We start from the raw sequence: 22,517 nt of genomic DNA, 5'->3' as shown, positions 1-22,517 counted from the left end.
GAGTGGAGGAGAGCTCAAGTATTGCTTCAAGTTGTTGAAGGCCTTTTAACATTCTTCCATCCAAATGAAGTCTTTCATATATCTAAAGATTTTGAAGAAGGAGAGGCACCATTTTCTGCAAACTTGGAGATGAATTGGCTCAAATATGCTATGCATCCTATCAATTTCTGAATATCCCATCAAAAAGTCGGAAGCTTCATGTCCAGAACCATCTTAATCTTTTTGATTTTGGAGTTGGCCTCGATGCCTCATCTTGTCACCATAAAGCCGACAAACTTCTCTGAAGTAACATCGAAGGTGCATTTAGTCGGATTCAGTTTCATTTGATATCTCCTCAGGACGTCGAAGGCTTCAGCCAAGTCATTGATGTGGAGGACAGCCTCAGTACTCTTTATGAGCATGTCATTAATGTAGACCTTCATATTACATCCTATCTGATCCTTAAAGACTCTATTGACTAGCCTCTGATATGTAGCTATGGTATTTTTGAGACCGAAGGACATGACCTTACAACAATAGAAGCTTTTGTCAGTGATGAACGTCATCTTCTCCTCATCTTCGGACATCATCCGGATCTGGTTGTAGTCGAAGAAAGCATCCATGAAGTTGAGTAATTAGTAGCCTAATGTAGCATCGACTAGCTGATCAATCCATGGAAGTGGGAAGCTGTCTTTGGGACAAGCTTTGTTCAAGTCAGTGTAGTCGATGTAGATCTATCATTTGCCATTTACTTTCTTGACCATCACGACATTCACGAGTCAATCTAGATAGGTTACTTCATGAATGAAGTCGATTGCCAGCAGTTTGTCAACCTCTTTGTCGATGGTCTTTTGTCGCTTGGGAGTGATGCTTCTTTTCTTTTGCCTCATCGATTTGTAGTCGGGATCGATGTTTAGTCAGTAGACAATGATCTCTGGAGGGATGTCCGGTATATCTGAGGTAGACCAGACAAAAATATTGGCATTCTCCTTCAAGAAGTTGACAAGCTTTTCTTGTAGTTCGTCGTCCAACGAAGATCCGACCTAGATAATTTTAGTCGGGTTCTCGTTGTTAAGGGGCACCGAGATGAGCTATTCAGTGGGTTCTCCCCAACTTTTTGCTTCTCTTTGGTCTAGTCCATCATCGATGGGGAGAGCTTCACCTAGCCTCTTTCCTTTGAATATGGTTAAGTAACATTGTCAGGCCAGCTGTTGATTTTTCCTCCTTTCATCAGTTTTCTTCTTTGTTGGGAAGCGCACGAGTAGGTGATATGTTGAGACGATCGCTCGAAGTGCATTGAGTCTGGATCATCCCAAGATGATATTGTAGGCAGAGAAAACTCTGACTACAAGAAAGTTGAGGTGCATGGTTGATTACCGAGGTGGTTGTCCAATGGCGATAGGGTGTTCTATCTTGTCTTCCACATTGACCAAGTCACCGATGAACCCGACTAGAGGAATGTTGATTGGTTTTAGTCAGTCGGTAGATAGTCGTATTTGAAAGAAATAGTTATAAAAAATTATATCAATAGAACTTTCATTATCAACAAGATATCATCTTATATCATAGTTAGCTATCATCATTGATACAATAACAGTGTCATTATGGAGAGTTTGGACTCCCAAAAGGTCTTCCTCAGAAAATACAATGTCGTCGCTTGGAGGAGCTCTCCGAGTTGTTCACCCCTCACGATCCCACTGAAATCACGTTGATCATACCGACCATGGGTTGAACATGGGTTTCCTCATTGGCACGCGACTGAGGTGTTGGATCATAGGACAACTGCACAGGTTGCTCCCACACATACTTCCCAAGATATCCCCACCATATGAGGTCCTCTATCTCGTTCTTCACTTCGATGCATTGCTTGATGTCGTGACCATGGTCGCGATGGAACCGACAGTAGCAATTCTGATTGCAGAATGTGGGCTTGGACTTCATAGGCTGAGGTCATTGAAGATGGTTTTCTCCCTTTATTTTTATGAGAATCTATGCACGAGGAGTAGTTAAAAGGGTGTAAGAGTCGTACCTATTATCAGGGTTTTTGGCCTTCAGGTTTGGTTGGGAAGGTAGAGTCGCTTTCTCAGTGCGAACTCAGCTGGGTCCCATGGAGGTTTTTTCCTTCTTTAACTTCTTCTTCTGATCTTTGCCTTCAGATTGACATCGATCGATCATACCTTTCTTAGTGCGGATGTACTTTTGTGCATGCTCAAGGAGTTCGACATTGGTTCGGAGAAGCGTCTTATTCAGGGAGTAAGTGAATCTGAAGCTGCACAGTCTCCATTTCATGGCAGCTATTGTCATCGGCTCGTTGAGGTCTTTGACATCCAAAGTGGCAGTATTGAAGCATGCCACAAAATTTCATAGAGATTCTCTGTTCTGCTGCTTGATGGTGAAGATACTATCGGAGGTCCATGATACTCTCTAGTTGGTGCCGAAGTGCACCACGAAGAGCTGCTCAAACAGCTCAAACGAGTGGATGCTCCTAGGTCTGAGCCCGGAGTACCACATTCGGATGATTTTCTAGAGGATAACTGGAAAGATGATACAGAAGAGGGCATCAGACGTCCCCTAGAGGAGCAAGAGAGTCTTGTAGTTCTCGAGATGGTTAAAGATTCATCGAGAGAAATACGGACTAGAGCTGATGCCAAGCTCGCCAGTGGAATCCCAATTGCTCGTCTGGAGCTGATTCAGGCGATGATCGAGCTCTCTCAGCTTTCGATCGTACTCGTCCAATCGTTGCTGAGACTCATCAAAATATTTGGAATATCATGGCGTAGAACCTTGCTCAGAAGAAAAAGAACAAGATGGCGACTAGGGTCTCTTTCGCTTATGTAGAGCTTGTTAAGGGGAAGGAGATCGACTGTTGCCAGAGTCGGCATGTGGAGCATGTCAGGAATTTGAACATGGTGATCGTTGGATAGGTTGGGGATTTATCCGATGGGAACATCGAGTCAAGTGGCCAATCAGAGAACAGGGCCGGCAACTATGCCGGAAGGGCACATCCTGCGGTGCCGGCTCCTTCGACAACTGCAACTGAATCTGCTGGAGGCTATAGATAGCCTCGGTCAATGTCTTAACTTACTGCACCGAGGCAGTAAATTGCAAGTGGTTCGTCACCACCATCGATTGCGAAGCACTGGGCTCCTCGATGGTTATCGGAGGTGCTCCGTGCTGTGATGAACGTCGAGTGGAGCTAGCTGAGGCGATTTGCACTCTTGTCTTGACCATTACTATTCGCAATTGAGTATCTAGGACCTACCCCCAACCTAGTGTGCCAATCTGCTGCGGTTTGTCTCCGATGGGGTAGTCGGCCCGGAGCTGAGTAGATGCGCTTAGTTACTGTGCGATAGAAAACTAGGAAGGGGACTTGTCCACCAAAGAGAGAACACAGTAGAAATGGTCAAGGGCAAGAGCGAGGGCTGGAGATATGAGCTAGGGATGATCTCCGCACGATGCCGGTATGGTTGAATCTTGGTGGAATGCTGAACCATCGGGAGAGATGAGATTTACCTTTGGCAGGAAACTAGGAAGGGGACTCATCTACCAGAGAGAGGACATAGTAGAAATGGTCAAGGACAAGAGCGAGGGCTGGAGACATGAGCTGGGGATGATCTCCGCATGATGTCAGTATGGTTGGATCTTGGTAGAATGCTGAACCACCGGGGGAGACGAGACTTGCAAGGCAAGTTCCATCGGAGGTGGCTTCGACGAGGATCCTTCGATGCTCAAGTCAAGGATGAAACTCAATGAAAGTAGAAGTAGAGTCTCAGCATGGAGCGAGCATTGTGTACTTGGAGGGGTCCTCACTTACCTCTATTTATAGAAGGATCTGTTATGCAGGATTCGGTACCACACGATATAGTAGGAAGAAAAAAAAAATAAAATAAGAAACACAATATAAATATGTGGATCGACCTCAAACCTACCTCTATAGGACGTGCAAGCTTCACTATGAGAGAATAAAATAAAATCAATACAAGAGTAACTCACTACTTAACCCTTATACAAGGGTCTCTCAGTGAAAAGTCTCAAAATTCTCACAAAAACTCTTTGAAATCTCTCTTGAAGTCTTTTTGTACCTCCAAGATGTCACCAACTCTCCAACACAACAAACGGCTCATTAATCAGAGCTATATAAGCTCTAGAATCTCAAAAATACTGTTTCAATAGGAATACAAAGTCTCAATCAATCCTAAAATCTTTCGTGGTCATCCGATCGTGATCGGCTCGCATCAGAGCTATCCGATCGTGCAAAACAGCCTTTGATCATGTCTGATCATGCCCAGAATCATCCTCACTCATCCGATTATGATCGACTATGATCTGGACCGTCGGATCACACAAAAACTTTTCTAGACTGCGCATGGACCAAGTGTTCAGTCCACACGGCTCCCATGGACTGTCCAGCACCCTGCGGTCCACGATGGACCGCACAGGGGCACTGGGCCTCGATGCTTGTGCTGGGCCTGCTTGTGCATTGGGCTGCACACGCACATCTCCATCGAGCCCAAGCCTAGCCACATCGCCGCCCCGTGCACCGTGCTACCTTCTTTGATCTTCTTTTACGCGTATCTTCATCGTTTGGACTCTATTTGGATTGTTCTTGGGCTCGTTGGACTCCATTCGTCATCTTGAATCTCGTTGTGAGCTCAATGTGGATTGAATATCGAGATATCAAATTTTAACAATCTCCATCTTGACTCGATATTCGACCTCTATCTGTCTTTGAGAGCCTGTGATCCATCTCACCCCCATGCTTTGGGGCATGCCTGCTGTCTCATGGATGGACAAATGTGAGAGTTGAGCCAGGCCACTCGATCCCACCTCTATCATAGGCTGTGTCCACTCTGATCAAAAATCTGCTTGAGAAAGTCTCCTATGGCAATAGAAACTTCACTCTGCGACGTCGCCTCTTATCCTCCCGAGTCTCCTGTCTAATGTCCGATCCACCTCTATCTGGAGCTCCACCTCGCTCTAGGTTCCTCTTCGCTCCTAAAGCTTCACCTTGCACTGAGCTTCCCACCAGGTAGTAATATCCTCTCATCCTTTTTTTTCCTCCAGAATAATCTTATCGCCATGCAACACCTTCAGGATTCCTCCACCAGCTATCATTCTATAGCCTCTCGAATTCAGTCTGCTTAGTGAGATAAGATTTCATCTGAAATCGGGTATGTATCGGATCTCCTCCAATCTTCTTACTACACCATCATGTGTCCTCCAGTTGACCATCCAGATGTCTCTGATTGCACAGCTCGATCCATCTGATAGATAAATAGTACCCTCCTTACTTTTCAGTGAGTCAAACTGCTCCTCTCTGCAACATACATGATAGGTACATGCAGAATCTAAAATTCACTGCTAGAAAGAAGTAGATAACTCATCACATATCTCTAGGACATCATCCTCTGACTCGCTACTAGCTGTCATTACAGTAGTCCTCGTCTGATCTTTGAGTTGAGGACAATCTCTGGCTAGATGCCCTAACTCATCACACTGATAACATTTGGTCTTGCTTAAGTCTCTCATCCTAGACTTGGACCGCCCTTATCGCGATCTTCTATCGCTCTGTCTACCACCTCCTGTTCCTCTAGAAATCATCAAAGTTGAGCTATCATTTGAGCTCAAAGCTGAATTCTCCTTCCTAAGAACTTTATTTTGAAGAATCACCATGGTGATCTCATCCATCTTGATGGTGCTCTTTTTCACTAGAAGAGCAGTCATCAAGAACTCATATGAAGGGGGAAGCGACACTAGCAAGACCAGCGTCCTGGTCTTCTCCTTAATTTTCTCCCCAACATTGAGGAGGTCAATGAGGATCTTCTGAAAGTGGCTGAGATGCTCCTGCACGCTCTATCCCTCAGTCATCCGTAGCTGGTAGAACTATATCCAAAAGAAGAGGGTGTTGGTGAGAGACTTCGTCATGTACAACTTCTCGAGCTTCGATCACAGTATCGTCGGAGAAATCTTGCCAAATATATGGATCATCACCTCATTCATTAGGTACAAACGGATTGTACTTACTACCTGTATCTGGTGCAGCCTCCAATCCTGCACCTCTATGGTAGTCAGTTTCTCCTCGCACAAGAAAGCATCGATCAATCCTTGCTGGATGAGCACATCTTTCATCCTTACTTATCACAAGGAAAAATTGCTTTTTCCATCAAACCTGTTGTTCTCCATCTTGATTGTGCTTGTCTTCTCTATCTTCTATCTCGATCACCACCGTCATAACCTATGCTCTAGTACCACCTTGCTCTGATATCAATTATTACGTAGGATTTAGTACCACACGGTGTAGTAAAAAGAAAGAAGAAACAAAACAAGAAACACCATACAAATATGTGAATCGGCCTCAAGCCTACCTTCACGGGGCGCGTAAGCTTCACTATGAGAGAATAAAATAAAACTAATACAAAAAAAACTCATCACTCAACCCTTGTATAAGAGTCTCTCACTAAAAAAATCCAAAACCCTCATAAAAGCTCTCTAAAATTTTTTTTGAAGCCTTTCTACACTTCCAAAATGTCACCAGCTCTCCAATGCAATAAACGGCTCATCAATCGGAGCTATATAAGCTCCAGAATCTCAAAAGTACTACTTCAATAGGAATACAAAGTTTCAATTAATCCTAGAACCATTCGTAGCCGTCCGATCGTGACCGGCTCACACCAGAGCCGTTCGATTGCTCAAAATAGCCTTTGATCACGTATGATCATGCTCGGAATCATCTTCAACCATTCGATCATGATCGACTATGATCTGAACCATTGGATCGTGTGAAAACTCCACTGGACTGTGCGTGGACCGTGTGTTCAATCCACGCGGCCCCCATGGACTGCCCAACACCCTATGATCCACGGTGGACCGTGCAGGGGCGCTGGGTCTGAGCACCTGCATGCGTGCCCGCACTGGGTCCACCCATGCACTAGGCCGCGCGTGCCTTGTTTGCGTGCATGTCTCCATCGGGCCCTACTGTGCCGCCACTAGCCTCTGCCGACCCGCCGCCGTCTCGTGCACCGTGCCATCTTCTCCGATCTTCTTTCACGCATATCTTCACCGTTTGGATTCCGTTTGGGCTGTTCTTGAGCTCGTTGGACTTCATTCGTCATTCTGGATCTCACTGTGAGCTCAATGTAGATCGAATTTCGAGGCATCAAATCTCAATAGGATCAAAGTTGGTGGAGAAAGGGAGAGCCCATTCCAAATTTTTGGTCCATACTGAGCGGTACAGGTTGCCCCATTGGCTCTGTCAGCAGGCGTGCCACTCGTTCAGTGTGTAGGTTGCCGCAGCGATGCGTCATATCGGACGTGAGGTGTAATTAATGATCTCGTGGGCATAATTAATGACTTAGTGGTTTCTTATCATAGCACGCTGTTGGCGGCGCAGGATATGGCTCCTGGATGAAGGGACTTGATGTGACCTGATGGGATAGCATGGCGACTACACTTAATGTTTAGCTATTCAGCTGGCACATCTGCTCTCGGATTCGGCCATAGGACAAATGAGTTTGTTGAGCGATGTCACCTAGTCGCTGATTGAGCTAGCCATAGGACACCAAGTTTGTAGTCAGTCATGTGTCGAGTATCATCGTAGGCCTTGTGTAGATCACGTGTCGAACCTAGTCGGTAAAGCACTGACTCAACTAAGCTCGTTGCTTTTAGTCGTCCATGTATCATCGATCCTAATCGATGAGTATCCGATTTGGACAAGACCCATTGGTCAGAGTCAGGTTGAATCATAGTCGCTTGATTGGCGAAGTGCAAATAGTCGGTTGAGAAGTGAGAAAGCAGATTAGCTGGATAAGTGATGAGGATCTACCCCCAGCAAATTTATTCATTAGAGATCACATACTAGTTTGTATTTTTGAAACTGCGTTGGAATAAGAGGGAACCCGGATTTAATACTAGCTACTGATATAAAGTCCGAGTTAGAAAATTTGACCCATATTTGATTCTAAATAAAAATCTCTTGGCAATGATAGCAACCTTGTTAGCTTTTAGGCTAATGTATCATAATATCTATCATGTAATTAAATTTTGTAATCATCTTGGTATATTCAGATGGAAAATTGTATCCATCTTGTACATATTTGATGGAAGGATTACCTTGTCTCACGGACGTCACAACAATCTTGGGCAATATATTGAATCTTGGATGTAGATAAGGTTTGGAGGATGTGGTTGAGAAGCCAGTCATGGTCTTCTTGAAGCAACGATTAGATAAGGATAGTCATGATATTAAATGGCCATTCTAGTTGTTTTGGCACTGAGTACTGAATATATATATATATATATATATATATATATATATATATATATATATATGAGATAATAGTCATTACCACTTGTTGTTTAGTATTATAATCATTTATAATGCTATTTTAAAAGGAAATAATCATAAAAACAAAGCCATTATTCTAATGGATTTTCTAGTTATATATATTTTGATACTAAAATAATATATTTTAAGACATATTAATAATAGCTATTTGTGGTATTGCGGTCAATCTCCTATTGTGCTCGTCGCCGTAAAAGTGTACCTACAAAAGAAGCCCGCACTGATCGAAATTATGTCCAGTGGAGATCCTTCGATGCTTAAGTCAGTGAGGAGTAGTAAATAGCAGATAGAATATCTAAAGTGGTAGAGTATCAGTCCAAAATTATCTTACCAAATACTATTCATTTACCTCTTTTTATAGACGAGTAATTAGTGACCGTCCGTAACGATTAGACATATGGATCCCGTTTGTTCCGGCATTATATGATCGTGGGATGGGTGGTTATACCTGTCACTGATCATGTTCTGACTATTATATGCTTTCTATACTGACAGTTTTTGGTAAGCTGACTATATGTCGGTAATCAAAATATGTCGATCGTATGTCGGTAGTTGTGGAAGTCTGAATGAGTATCGGTCGGTATCTCTGATATATCGATGGTCATTGATCTGAAGTCAGTCGAGTTGTCATAGTTAGAGTTTGTTGATGGATGAAAATAGCCGACTGTTGGTCGGCAAGCCGATTGACAGTCGGCAGTTCGTGCTTATGAGGCTGATTAAGAGTCAGAATCGAGGAGTTGGCTCAATTATTCCAATAGTTGCCTCCCACTCTCAAGTTCAAGGTAGCCTAACATGTGGATTGTCACGTAATCTGACACGTTGGACGAAGGGAGTTACTAGGTGTTGTCTCGAGCCCCGATTTGACTGCAGATATTAATGATTTTTTTAAAAAAAGAAGGATCTCCAGTCATTTTGTCATTTCGATAACTATGAGATCATCATTGGAATGTCGCTTCGGAAAGATAATCAGCGTCTGGCGAATCTGGATGACTTGATTCTAATTAGTTGATTTCGACCACGTGTCCAGATATCATTGGCTCTATGCCGTTCACGCGGATAGTGATGAGGTGGCGTGATTTGAAAGTAGGTGCATCGAATCGTCCGATCAATGGTCAGTTTTGATGTAGCCACGTGTCAAAATCTAAGAGAGTCCCGATTTGAATAACTTCATCCGAACCGTTGAGAGGTCCTATATATAGGTCATATATATATAAAGTCACTTTCATTTAGACTTTTTGCTTTTGCATTCATCAGTTTCCTCTGCAACAGAAAGTTCTGTCTTCAAGTGCTGAGAGCTTTCCCTATCATTTTCTAGTTCTCCAGATCGAGTTCTTGTTTCTCTCTCCTAGGTTTTTCTTCTCTTCTTCTTCTAGGTTCTTTCATTTTCAATGGCAAGTAGGGGTAAGAAGGTGAAGGCCTCAACTTCTTGAGATAGTCCGTCGGAGAATCCGACCGACAATTCTCCTTCAGTTCTGACGACGGAAGTTTCTTCCTTGTCCGGGCCCAATATCAAATGGCTCTGAAAATAGTACCATATCTTGGAGTAATATTAGCTCTTTGCCCCTAGTCCGGATGGTCAGGTGAACTCTTCTCCTCCGGATCAGGTTGTATTTTATATCGAGGATCTTCAAATTGGTCTTCAATTTTTGATTCTAGAGTTTGTCCGAAATCTTCTTAACTATTACTGTCTTTATCCCGCTCAGCTGGCTTTGAACTCCATTCGATTGATTATCAGCGTTGCTCTGTTGTGTCATTTTATCCCGACCAACCCTCGTCCGTCTCTTTTTCGAGCTTTCTTCATCCTCTGTCCTCATCCAAAAGTCAAGGATTGGTGGTTTTTCAACCCAAGGAAGGTTTTTTTTTTATTTCTGATCTTCTATCGTCCATTCATGGATGGAAAGATCAATTTTTTTTCGTTGCTTCTTCATCTTCTTGGGGCTTTTTTTCATCTTGGGGCGATCCGAGAACTGGCCCTAATGAGCATAGTCGGGTTGACATCATTGATCGAGAGAATTTTTTCTGACTTAAAGATATGGAAGACCTCGTGCAATGAGAGCTGATGACAGAGCAGGCTCTCTATGATGCCGGACTTAGTTCGGTAACTTCTTTAGGTATAGCATAATCGATCGCTTTATTTTATTTTTTGTTTATGAACTTTGTACTAAACTTTGTCTTTTAATTACAGCTATGTAGTCGATAGCGTGCGTCTCAGCTACCAACATCCATCTACATGCTGCTAAGAAGAGAGCAGCGATCGACGTCGGAGCATCCCTACCGTCGAAGAGAAATCAGGGTGAATCTAAGTCGGTACCGACGAGGGAGTCCGACGTTCCATCGGTGATAGCTCCCGACACCAAGCCAGTTATAACGTTGTCGGTTCCGATAATGCTTCCTCCAATTGAAGTTCCGTTAGTTGGAGTTGAGATGGCAAGAGGTGAAAATGCCGCACCATAACCATTAGCGGCACCATCTATAGGGGTTCGGATCGAATTTGCGATCGAACTAGAACTATCTGCACTGCACAAGCCATTCTGCAAGTAGCGCAGTCTCAGACGTAGTCGAGCATTGATTTTGCGGCAGTTTCAAGCGAACGATCGCCAACTATGGAGCAAAAAAAGGCGCCAGCTACTTTTGTCCAATGGGTTGTCAGCGGATCTCCCCACTCTTTTTGATATTCGGATCCCAATCGGTGAGTCGGCTTTGGCCAACCCAATATTGGCCAAATGACTCATCAAGGCAGCTCTCCTCCCGACAGATAGGGAGAGTAGGAAAGATCGGACAGTGTCCGAAATATTCTTTTTTTTTTATCCGATGATGCTTGGGGTATGTTTTCTTCTTTTACCGACTCATTTCTTCTTCTTTTTTTTTGATCTGACTTGACTTGTCTTTCCTTTCAGCTGGCACACGATATGTATGCTCTGGAGAGTGGATATCAAAAGTTCATCGAGCTTCATCGGGTGTGGATGGACAAGGTGATGGTCGCCAATGTTAAGAAAACTGCTGCCATTAGATAACTTCAAGCGGTAGCTGAACAGGAGAAGGTGCTTCAGGAAGAGATCTTCCACGTGACGATCGAACTACAGTCCTCTAAAGCCGAATTAGGGTCGGCTCAACAGAGCATTGCATCTCTTGAATTTTGAATCAAAAACAAGAAGCATTCCATCAATCAACTCCAGAGAGAGAGATGGACAAATAGAAGAGCTTGAAGAGGAGCGCAGAAGGCATCGAGCCACCATGGTGGGGTTGGCACTGACCGATGTAGAGTCGGCCTCCACCAAGGAAGAAGCTGAGTCGGTGAAAGGTGCTCTAAGTCTAGCCATCAAGAATTTCAAAGAATCACAAGAATTCAAAGATAAAATTCTCGAGGATGGATTCACCTCTTACTGTATCGGATACGAGGATGGTAAAGATGCAGTCAAAAAATTATATCCGAACTTGAACTTGAGCAGCATTGTCTCCCCTAGTTCAGGAGAAGAGGTTGCTGAGGAGACCACCGTACCGAACGAAAGAGATGCACCGACTGCACCAGAACCTACTCCAACCACCGAAGTAGTATCGGAGCAAGATGAAGAAAAAGCTGACTGGTGATTGGTGTAATACTTTTTCTTTTCTCTTTTTGTAATCGGACCTTGGGTCTCATTTTGTAATCTCTTCTTTAATAAATAAAAAAAAATTTTAAGTATAAAATTCTTTTTTAGACTTGTACTATCAATGTTGTCGAATAACAGTCGGATTATCGATCATTAATCGATGAATTGAATGTCGACTAATAATAGTAGTAGAGTTTATCTGCTAGTCGGGCATCAGCCAACTTAGCTTGTATACTTTTTAAGTATTTGATACATGATGATAAGCCAAATATCGTTCAACTGACCGTAGTTAAGTCGGTGTATTTTTTACTCGATCGAAGTCAAGTCGGTATAATATTTTGCTTAGCTAAAGCTAAGTCGGCATGAGTAGTCATTTGACTTAAATCAATTTTTATAATAAAAAATTAAAATATAGTTGGTATGAGTTGATCGATTATTTATTGATTCGATATTGTCGTTCGACTTAGATCAATTTTTACAGTGAAAATCGAAATACAATCAGTATAAGTTAACCGATTACTTATCAGTCTGATGCCATTTTGTAGATAACTTATAGTTGATTGAAAATTTCAAGATTTAGAACTCCAATATTTCATTCCGAATAGTATACATGTGAACAACTTTATTGATATTACATCTTCAAAGTATCAGCATTTCAAGTCTGAAGAATAGTCATTCCATTGAGAGTTTCTAGCTGATAGGCACCCAATCGAAGTGTCTCAGTTACTATGTAGAGTCCTTTCCAGTTTGAAGATAATTTTTTTTGGTCCAGAGGTTTTGAAACTTCTACTTTTCTTAGGATCAAATTTTCTGGATGAAAGATCTTTGGCTTGACTTTTACATTGTAATACCGGACTACTCTTTGTCGATATGCTGCCATCCGAACTTGAGCTTGTTATCGAATTTTCAAAAGTAGGTCTAGATCAGCTCTCCGACATTCTTAATTAGTCGGCTCATTATATTGCTCCACTCTTACCGATGATAATTCGATCTCAAGTGAAATCATTGCTTCCGTTCTATAAGCTAAGTTGAATGATGATTCTCCTATCGGTATACAAGAAGTTATCTGATATGTCCATAAGATTAGATATAATTCTTCCATCCAGAGATTTTTAGCTTCATTCCGTCTGGTCTTGAGAACATATAGGATTGTTCGGTTTGTTACTTTTACTTCACCATTGAATTATGGATGGCTGACTGATATGAGCTTGTGCGTAATATAAAATTTTGGATAAAACTTTTTGAAATTTTAATTATCGAATTATCGATCATTGTCAGTGATGATGGTATGTGGTAGATCGAATCTATATATAATTAATTTTTGAATGAAGTTTTCTATCTTATTTTCAGTGATTTGTGTCAAGGATTCAGCTTCTATCTATTTGGTGAAGTAATCAATGACAACCACTATAAATTTTCTCTGACCAAATATCAAAGAGAAAGGATCAAGTATGTCGATTCTCCAATGTGTGAAGGATCATGGTGAAATAATTGATATCAGCTGGCTGACCGGTTGATGTTGTATGTTAGCATACTTCTAGCATGGTTTACATCTTCAGACAAGTTTAGCTACGTCTTTCCTCATAGTGGATCAGTAATATCCTTGTCACAAGACTTTATAAGCTAATGATTTGCCCCCCAAGTGATTTCTACAAATTTCTTCATGAACTTCTCAGAGTGCATAATCAGCATCCGCTGGTCTCAAGCATTTCAGTAAGAAAAGAGAGAATGATCTTTTATAAAATTATCCATTCATCAAAATATATTGTGAGGCCATCCATCTTAGTCGTTTGGCTTCTGAAGGATCTGCAGGTAGAGTTTCATCAGTCAAATGCTCGATGATCGGATCCATCCAGCTTGGCTCGTGATTGATTTGTAGCATTTTTTTGACTTTATCAATACTTGGTTGTTCCAGGCATTCGGTAAATATTCGACCAAGTGGGCTAAAAGAAGTAGTTGCGAGTCAGAAAAGTGCATCAGCTCGAGCATTCTTCGTTCTTAGAATGTGAAAGATCTTGAAATATTTCAAAGTCGATGCAAGATCTTTCACTTTTTAAAGCTACTTCATCATAACGAAATCTCAGACTTCAAATTCATCCTTAACTTGCTCGGTAATCAACTATGAGTCGGTGAAGATCTTTAAGTTGTCAATATCAAGTTTTTTGATGATTTTCAAGCCAGCTAAAAGGGCTTCATATTCGGCTTGATTATTCGAGGTTTTAAAATTAAATCGAAGGGCATATTCGGTTACAATCCCTTCGAAGTTGGTGAGGATGAAACCGGCTCCACTACTTTGTACGTTGGATGCTCCATTAATATATAGCACCCACAACGATGCTAAGTCAGCCTCAGAAATTTTAATTTACTTTGATTTGTCGTCAAGTTCATCCTCAGGATTATTGTCAGATATGGTGTACTTGATGACAAAATTAATCAAAATTTGTACCTTCATTGATGGTCGCGGGTCATATTGAATATTAAACTCTTTGAGTTTTATTGCCCGTTTCACCATTCGACCTAAAGTATCAGATTGGTATAGAATTACTTCCAATGGTTGATCTGTCAAAATAACTATTGCATGTGTTTGAATGTACGGACGAAGTCGTTGTGATGATATGATCAGAGCATAGACCATCTTTTTCGCTCTTGAATATCTTATTTCAGCATTATGAAGTACCTTGTTGATGTAATAAATCGACCATTGAATTCAATTTTTATCCTCTTGGATGAATATCGAACTAACTGTCTCTGCTAAAGTCACCAAATAAAGATACAATATTTCTCCCACCTTCAACTTTGTGAGCAATGGTGGAGATGTCAAACATTTTTTTAGATCTTCGAAGGATTGTCGGTACTCATCTGACCATGAAAAATCTTTTGCTTATTTTAAAGTCTTGAAGAAGGATAAATATCTTTCTGTCAATCTTGAGATGAATCAGTTGAGTATGGCGATCCTTTCATTGAGTTGTTGTATCTCTTTTTTGGAGCTTAGATGCTTCATATTAATGATAGCTTTTATTTTTCGAAATTAGCTTCAATTCTTCGTTGCGACATGAGAAATTCAAAAAAAATTTTGAAAATTACTTTGAATGCACACTTAGTCAGATTCAATTTCATCTGATATCGTCGAAGTGTGTCGAAGACTTCTTTCAAGTTCTGAACATGATTAGAAGTTTGAGAGCTTTTCACCAGCATATCATCAACATAAACTTTCATGTTATGTCTAATTTGTGTCTTAAACAGTTTGTTGACTAGCCGTTCATAGGTAGCTCCGGTATTCTTTAAATTGAATGACATTACTTTGTAACAGTAAATATCTTTATCGGTTATGAAGGTAGTGTGCTCCTCATCTTCGGTGCCATCCGAATCTGATGTAGCCCATGAAGGCATCCATAAAGCTCAAAAATCGATATCCTGAAGTCACATCAACTAGTTGATCGATCTTTGGTAAGGAAAAATTATCTTTCGGACAAACTTCATTTAAATTTGTGTAGTCGATGCAGATCTTCCATTTTTCATTGACTTTTCTAACCATCACTACATTGGCGAGCCAATCAGGATAATTAGCTTCTCTAATGAAGTCAACTGTAAGGAGCTTATCGACTTCTTCGTCGATGACCTTCTGCCTTTCAAAAGTAAAAGATCTTTTCTTCTGTCTTATCGGCTTAACTTTAGGATCAATGTTCAGCTGGTGGGTTATTATTTTTGAAAGAATTTTCGACATATTAGTTGCCGACCAAGCAAAAATATCGATATTTGCTCTTAGTAGATTCATCGGTTATTGTCACTCCAGATCAGATAACTGCGATCCAATTTGGACCATCTTCTCAGGATCTTCTTTTAACATGATAGAAACCAGTTATTCGACTGGTTCACCCATTTCTTCATTTTCTCTTTAGTCCAACTTATCAATGGACAAAGAGTCTTCAAATTGATTATTCTTTGTAAAGACTATGAAGTCATGTCGAGCAAGTTGTTGATCTCTATGTATTTCTCCGACTCTATTTTTTATTGAAAATTGGATCAATAAATGGTATGTTGAAACTACTGCTCTCAGGGCATTAAGTCTGGATCGTTCAAATATGACATTGCAAGTCGATAGAACTCAGATGATTGTGAATATCAGGAGGATAGTACTTTCTTATGGATCTGTTCTCACAGTTAGTGGGAGAGTAATTTTTTCTTCCACGATAACTGCATCTCCAGTAAAATCGACTCATGGTGTTGAGACTCTTTTGAGTCGATCAGTCGGTAGTCACATTCGAAAGAAAGTTGAATAAAAGAAAATATCAGTAGAGCTTCCATTATGGACTAGAATTCTTTTTACATCATAGTTTGCTATCGTCGCTGAGACAACGACAGCATCATCATGGAGAATTTGTATTCTCCGAACATCAGCTTCTGAAAAAAAAAATTATATTGTTAAGTCATCGTTTCTTTACCGACTCTTCTTCGAAAGTTCTCCTAATCCTTCGGTCGCCCAGAAATCATATTGATCACTCCCGCCATTGGCCGATTGTTGATCGTTTTCTCAGCTTGTGGCTGAGGCTGTTGGTCGATCAGAGATCTAGTTGGGCGATCTCATTGAAATTTTTAGAAGTGGCTACGTCGAATCAGGACCTCTATCTCATCCTTGAGTTGGATACATTGTTCGATATCATGACCGTGGTCACGATGAAATCAATAATACTTCTTTTTGTCGTGACTCCTCGGTGGCATCTTCATCGACGGAAGATGTCGAAGATACTCCTCTCCTTCGATCTTCATTAAGATCTATGCATGAAGAGTAGAAAGAGGAGTATAGGAGTCATACCTGCTACCATAGTTATTCGATCTTGGACTCCGTTGACGGAGGAAGCTTTTTTATTGATTATTGACTGACTTGATTCGGCCAGAGCTTCATTTTTTCTTTGTTTCTTTTTCTGACCTTTTTCTTCTATTTGGCGCCGGTCAGAAGCACCTTCATTCGCATGAATACACTTGTATGCACGCTCCAAGAGTTCAGCATAGATCTGGGGGAGAGTCTTATCCAGAGAGTAAGTAAATCTGGATCCCCTCAAATCTCTTTTCATGATCGAGATGACCATATCTTCATTGAGGTCCCTGACCTCAAGAGTGGCTGTGTTGAAGCGAGCCATGAAATCTCTCAATATCTCTATCTCGCCTTGCTTAATGGAGAAGAGACTATTTGATGTCTGTGGCATTTTTTAGCTAGTGCTGAAATGGGCCACGAAGGAATACTCGAGCTATTTGAAGAAATTTATGCTCCCTGATTGAAGTCCAGAATATCATGCTCGAGCAGCTTTCTGAATAGTTACCGAGAAGTCAATACATAGGAGGGCGTCGATTATCCCCTGGATCATCATGAGAGCTTTATAGCTCTCTAAATGATCAATTGGATCGATGGAGCCGTCATATGGCTCCATCTGCGGCATCTTGAATCGAGATGGGATCGACTCATCCAAGATACGCTGAGAGAGAGATTGGGTAGTGTGGAAGTCGTAATCATTGGAAGACTTCCGATCTTCCACTTAAAGTCGAACAAATTGACGATCGATCTCTTTGAACTTACGCTTGTAGTCGTCGAGCCACTGTTGCTGAAAAAAATCTGGAGGTAGAATCCCTTGAAGAACTAAAGGATGGAGAAGCAGAAGGTACACACGGCCTCTTCTCCTTCTTGATACTATGTACATGAGAAGGAGATCGTCGCGAAAGATGAGCCGCATGATGAGAATATCGAGAACATGGTTGCTCGATTCGATGAGAATGCCGAGACGGTCATCATTTTGGAGATGAAGAGAGTGAGCGCCGTAGAAGACGACGGCTGTACCTGGATGGTATTGAATGAGCCACCAGCTCCACCACAACGGTTGCTGCTGTTATTATGTCTGTTGTTGTTGGAGACTGTGGACTGCCTCCGTCAACACTTTCATTTGTTGCATTAAAGCACCAATTTGTGTGTCCATAATGATTACAGGATGCGAAGAGTTGGGCTCTGACAATGGAGGAGGAGGAGGGAGATCTTTTCGACAGAAAGATTGTCTTACGGATCCAATAGAATTTTGAGCTCTAGTTTTTGTCATGATCACTCGTATTCTTCCCCCTATCTGGTACGCCAATTTGTTGCGGCTAATATTCTATTGCGACCATCGCTGTAGAAGAGCATCTGCAAAAAAAGTCCATACTAACCGAAATTATATCCGACGGAGACCCTCCGATACCTAAGTCAGTGGGAAGTGGTGAGCAGCAGATAAAATATTCAAAGTGACAGAGTATCAGTTCAGAATTGCCTTACCAAATGCTATTCATTTACTTCTTTTTATAGACAAGTAGTTAGTAACCGTTTGTAATGGTTAGACACATTGGTTCCGCTTGTTCTAGCATTATGTGATCGTGGGATGGATGGTTATACCTGTCACTAATCATGTTCTGACCATTATGCACTTTCTGCACTGGCAATTTTTGATAAACCGACTATATGTCAGTAATTAAAATATATCTATCGTATGTCGGTAGTTGTAAAAGTTTGAATGAGTATCAATTGGTATCTTTAATATGTCGATGATCATCGATCTGAAATTAATCGAGTTATCATAATTAAAATTTATTGATGACTAAAAATAATTAATTATTAATTAATAAATTAATCAACAATCGATAGTTCATGTTTATAAAATCAGTTGAGAGTCAGAATCGATTGAATTATTCATACGTTTGGAAACTTTATCCTCTCTCGGGGGCAAAAACACAGACCTTGGATTAGTAACATATTTTGTTGGTCGGTATCGTGCATGACAAGAAGTTGGTTTACCAAAAGAAAAAAAAAAAAAACCAGAAGTTGGCGACCCACTCATCCTGTCCGGATCCATCTGCTCCGGCCTCCCGGTCGCGTTCTCCCCACGCACGGGGGCTCAAAAAAAAAAAAAAAAATCCAAGCCAACCAATGGAAGTTTGCCACGTCACTAGGTGCAGTTCTTTTAGGAAAGCTTTTTAAAGTTCTTCTAGGAAAGTTGCCCCTCACGACTCAACGGTAATCGGTGAACCCTTACACCTCCTCTTTTTTTTTTTTTTTTTTTTTGTTTTTTGGGTAGAAGAGAAAACTGTATTAAGATAACTATGTGAAGCTTATACAAAACAAAATCGTTGGCCCACATTACAACAAGATGCGGTCCATCTAGAAAAGTATAAGCCTTGCCCTTTCAAGGGTCAGTTGCGTTGAGATGCGGCGATTGAGACTTTAGCCATGGTTTTACTTACAAATAGAGTATTGGACCCATTCACACACAAATACAACTAGTAAAAAACAAGGCCATGGAAAGGATTCTATGTACTGATTCTTTGGTGGGAGAATGTACAAGTTGAGTCTTTTAAGCTGTTGGAAAGAGAGAGGTCAGCTACACTTATCATATATATCAAGTTAAACATAGGGTTTATAGCAAGTGCGTTATGAATGGTGTTATGTTTTTGCGCCCCCCCCCCCAAAACATATTAAAAGGATGGTTGCGATATTTTATGATTATATTAATCTCTATTTTTTTATTATTTTTTGGAAAAAAAAATAATATGTCAAATAGGATTTGTTACTTCCTAGAAAGTGCCCTATATGTGCAGCTATAGTCAGCAATACTCAATTCCACGTGAAAAGTCTTCCTTTAGCTCAATTTTGTGAATTTTGGGATATTCGCTCTATCAGAGCCATGGTGGTTAGCGGCTAATCTGCGTCTCTATGCACACGAGAGGTGATGATTGAGGCTTTTGCTGATGTATTGCGATAGTTTTTAACAATTAATTTGTGGTAACCTCAAGCTATGAAGGGCAGATTTCTTTCTAATAGTCAACCACTATGACATTGTCGCAATCAATACAGCAATCTTCAAATATTCAATTACTTTGATATGATTTTTTTTTTTTAATAGACTTTTGCAAGCACAAGCATTTTGAGATGACATGGAATGATTGTCCTAACACCTATGATGCCCATGCCGTTGAGTATTTGACCCAATAGCATTTGAAAAATTGGGTGTCACTGAGGTCCTATCTGGTGTAAGACATACCTAGAGGTTAGTATTGGTCAAAGTATGATCAATTGTTGGACTAAGCAATCAAGTTTATCATGAAAATCATTATTCCTTAACATATAGTGTAGACCAACAATTGATGATCAGAAACATTGATTACAGCTATATGACAGCTGGCAAAGTCTTTTGACGGTTGGTTGTATTAGAGGCCTAGATTCATCCAACCGTCGTATAGGATTTGGTGGTTGGTCAGAGATAGAGAAAAGGCCACAAGTACATTTGAGTTTATCTTTTTCTCTGGCTTTGTGCCATAACCTTAGTAGCTTGAGATGATCTCATTTAAATCTAAACATTTAAAATCACATTAATAGAACTCTTGTTTTGAAGCTTTCATCTATATATGATGCATGCCCACATCACCATAATTCTCCTCGTGAGTGTCCAATCAAACATGATAAAAAAATTTAGAGGATAGAGGGATTAAATGGGTGGTCTAGCTTGCTCAAAAGGCAACTCTCTGTTCTATAATTTCCTCAGCAGGAGGTCACTTTCTTAAGCCATCATTTAGAGGTGCATTCTTAGATGGTTTTAATGGGGAGAGAAGCGCAAGCCTCTTGATGAAGGATGCCCTCTGCTCTCCGCCACGTCCCAATCGCGTCCGCAGTAAAAGAATGCTTGCCTTCCCTTCGTACGCCGCAAACTTTTATTATTAGAAAACTACGCTTGAAAGAGACTCGGTTGGCCAGAGGTTTCCGAGAGGCCACGAAAGGACACGACCTTTGGACCACGTGAAATTGTTTGATTATTAAGTATGATGATAAAACTCTCTCTCTCTCCCCCCTCTCTCTCTCTCTCTCTTCCTTTTCTCTCTCTCTCTCTCTCTCTTTTTCTTTTTTTTATTTTCTCTTTCTTTTGGTTCTCTTTTGTTAATGTTCTTTTGGTTCTCTTTTGTTAATGTTGTATGAATAAAACAATCCCTTCTTTCTGCATTTAGCTTTCAAAAAGTAAATATACACATGCCCTTCCATTAGGATGGTAATCGAATCGAATCAAATATAAATAAATAAAATTAAATATGAATTGAGTTAAAAAAAATTTCAATTTAAATTAAACTATTTATTATATATATATATATATATATATATATTTATTTATTTATCTATGTGTATATACACACAAAGATATATATATATACACACACACATACATACATACATATATATACACACACAACACACACACACACACACACACACACACACACACACACACACATATATATATATATATATATATATATATATATATATATATATATATATATATATATGTATATATGTATGTTTATGAATGCTATATAAAATTAAATATGATTATAAGTATAATCGGATATTCGAATATGGATCAGATAGCTGTCTATCCATATTTATGTTCATTTTTCTTTGATGGATATCCATACAGATACAGATATTAGTCAAATACTTAATGTTGCTGCTCCTCTCCGATCAGGAGGCGACATGGCACGCACGGTGCAGCGCAAAGTTGCCAGGCTGGAGTAGGGGATGCTAGATGTGGTCTCTGGGTATCTACAAGGAAAACCCACATGTCGGAGGAATTGGTGGGGGTTTTCTAATGAGAGATCCTCTGACAATCAAGTCAGTATCAGAGTCAGAGAGGGAGAATAGTAGAAAGTTGATGGCGAGAGCTTGAAATAGAGGGAAGAGAGAAACCCCCTATGTGTTGATCCGGGCCCCCTTTCATGAGGGAGAGTTCGTCGGGTTTAGGTCGTCGCTCATCGGAGAAGTAGCCGTCAAAAGATTAGAGTAGTGGGCGTCAATCGATCCTAACAGAATCAGCCATTTGCAAGTGAGAAAAGACTGCCAACACCGTCGTTTGTCAGCCCAAGATGCTCCGCATGTTAGAGACCCCTTGAAGCTTCGACGAGACTCACTGGGGGCTGAGACGGAGATCAAGTAAAGTCGGCAGCCGTCCGACGATGTAGATCTTGTCAAGCCACCGACCTTACTTAGGTGATCGAACTGGACCGAAGCTGAAGCCTTGTGCTGCTATCCAGATTGTGCAGTCCAGATGGCTAGGTTATGATGCCAGATATCTATCATATTTTTGTATATTGGATACGTCATCAGACGGATAAAATATAGCCCAATACTTATATTTCGATCCACATCCGTATAAATTCAGATATAAAAATAGATTTGAATAGATAACATCTGATTCATTTTCATCCTTATCTTTATATATATATATATATATATATATATATATATATAGTTGAGGTTATCGGAAGTAACCACCATAACAGCAATCAGTATGGCACAAAAGCCTAGGAAGACTACGAGCAATGCACTTGCAGTCTTCGGAAGTCAATCTATGCCTCTATGCTGCAAAAGAATTACAAGACGTCCTGCAACGTAGAGATATGTATATGTTTGATGTTGTTTTTATATGTATCGAGAGATTTTTTTTGAATATATTGTTTCATTGTATACCTGGTGGACTTAACAGACTCTGCTTCTTATTTTACCATTCAGATCCCTCTTTTGCCTAAGCAATGAATCTTCTCCCAGC

Source organism: Elaeis guineensis, chromosome 9 (assembly GCF_000442705.2).
Source record: "Elaeis guineensis isolate ETL-2024a chromosome 9, EG11, whole genome shotgun sequence".
In the NCBI taxonomy this organism is placed as follows: domain Eukaryota; kingdom Viridiplantae; phylum Streptophyta; class Magnoliopsida; order Arecales; family Arecaceae; genus Elaeis; species Elaeis guineensis.
The sequence above is the reverse complement of the archived record's forward strand: the minus strand, read 5'-3'. Positions refer to the sequence as shown.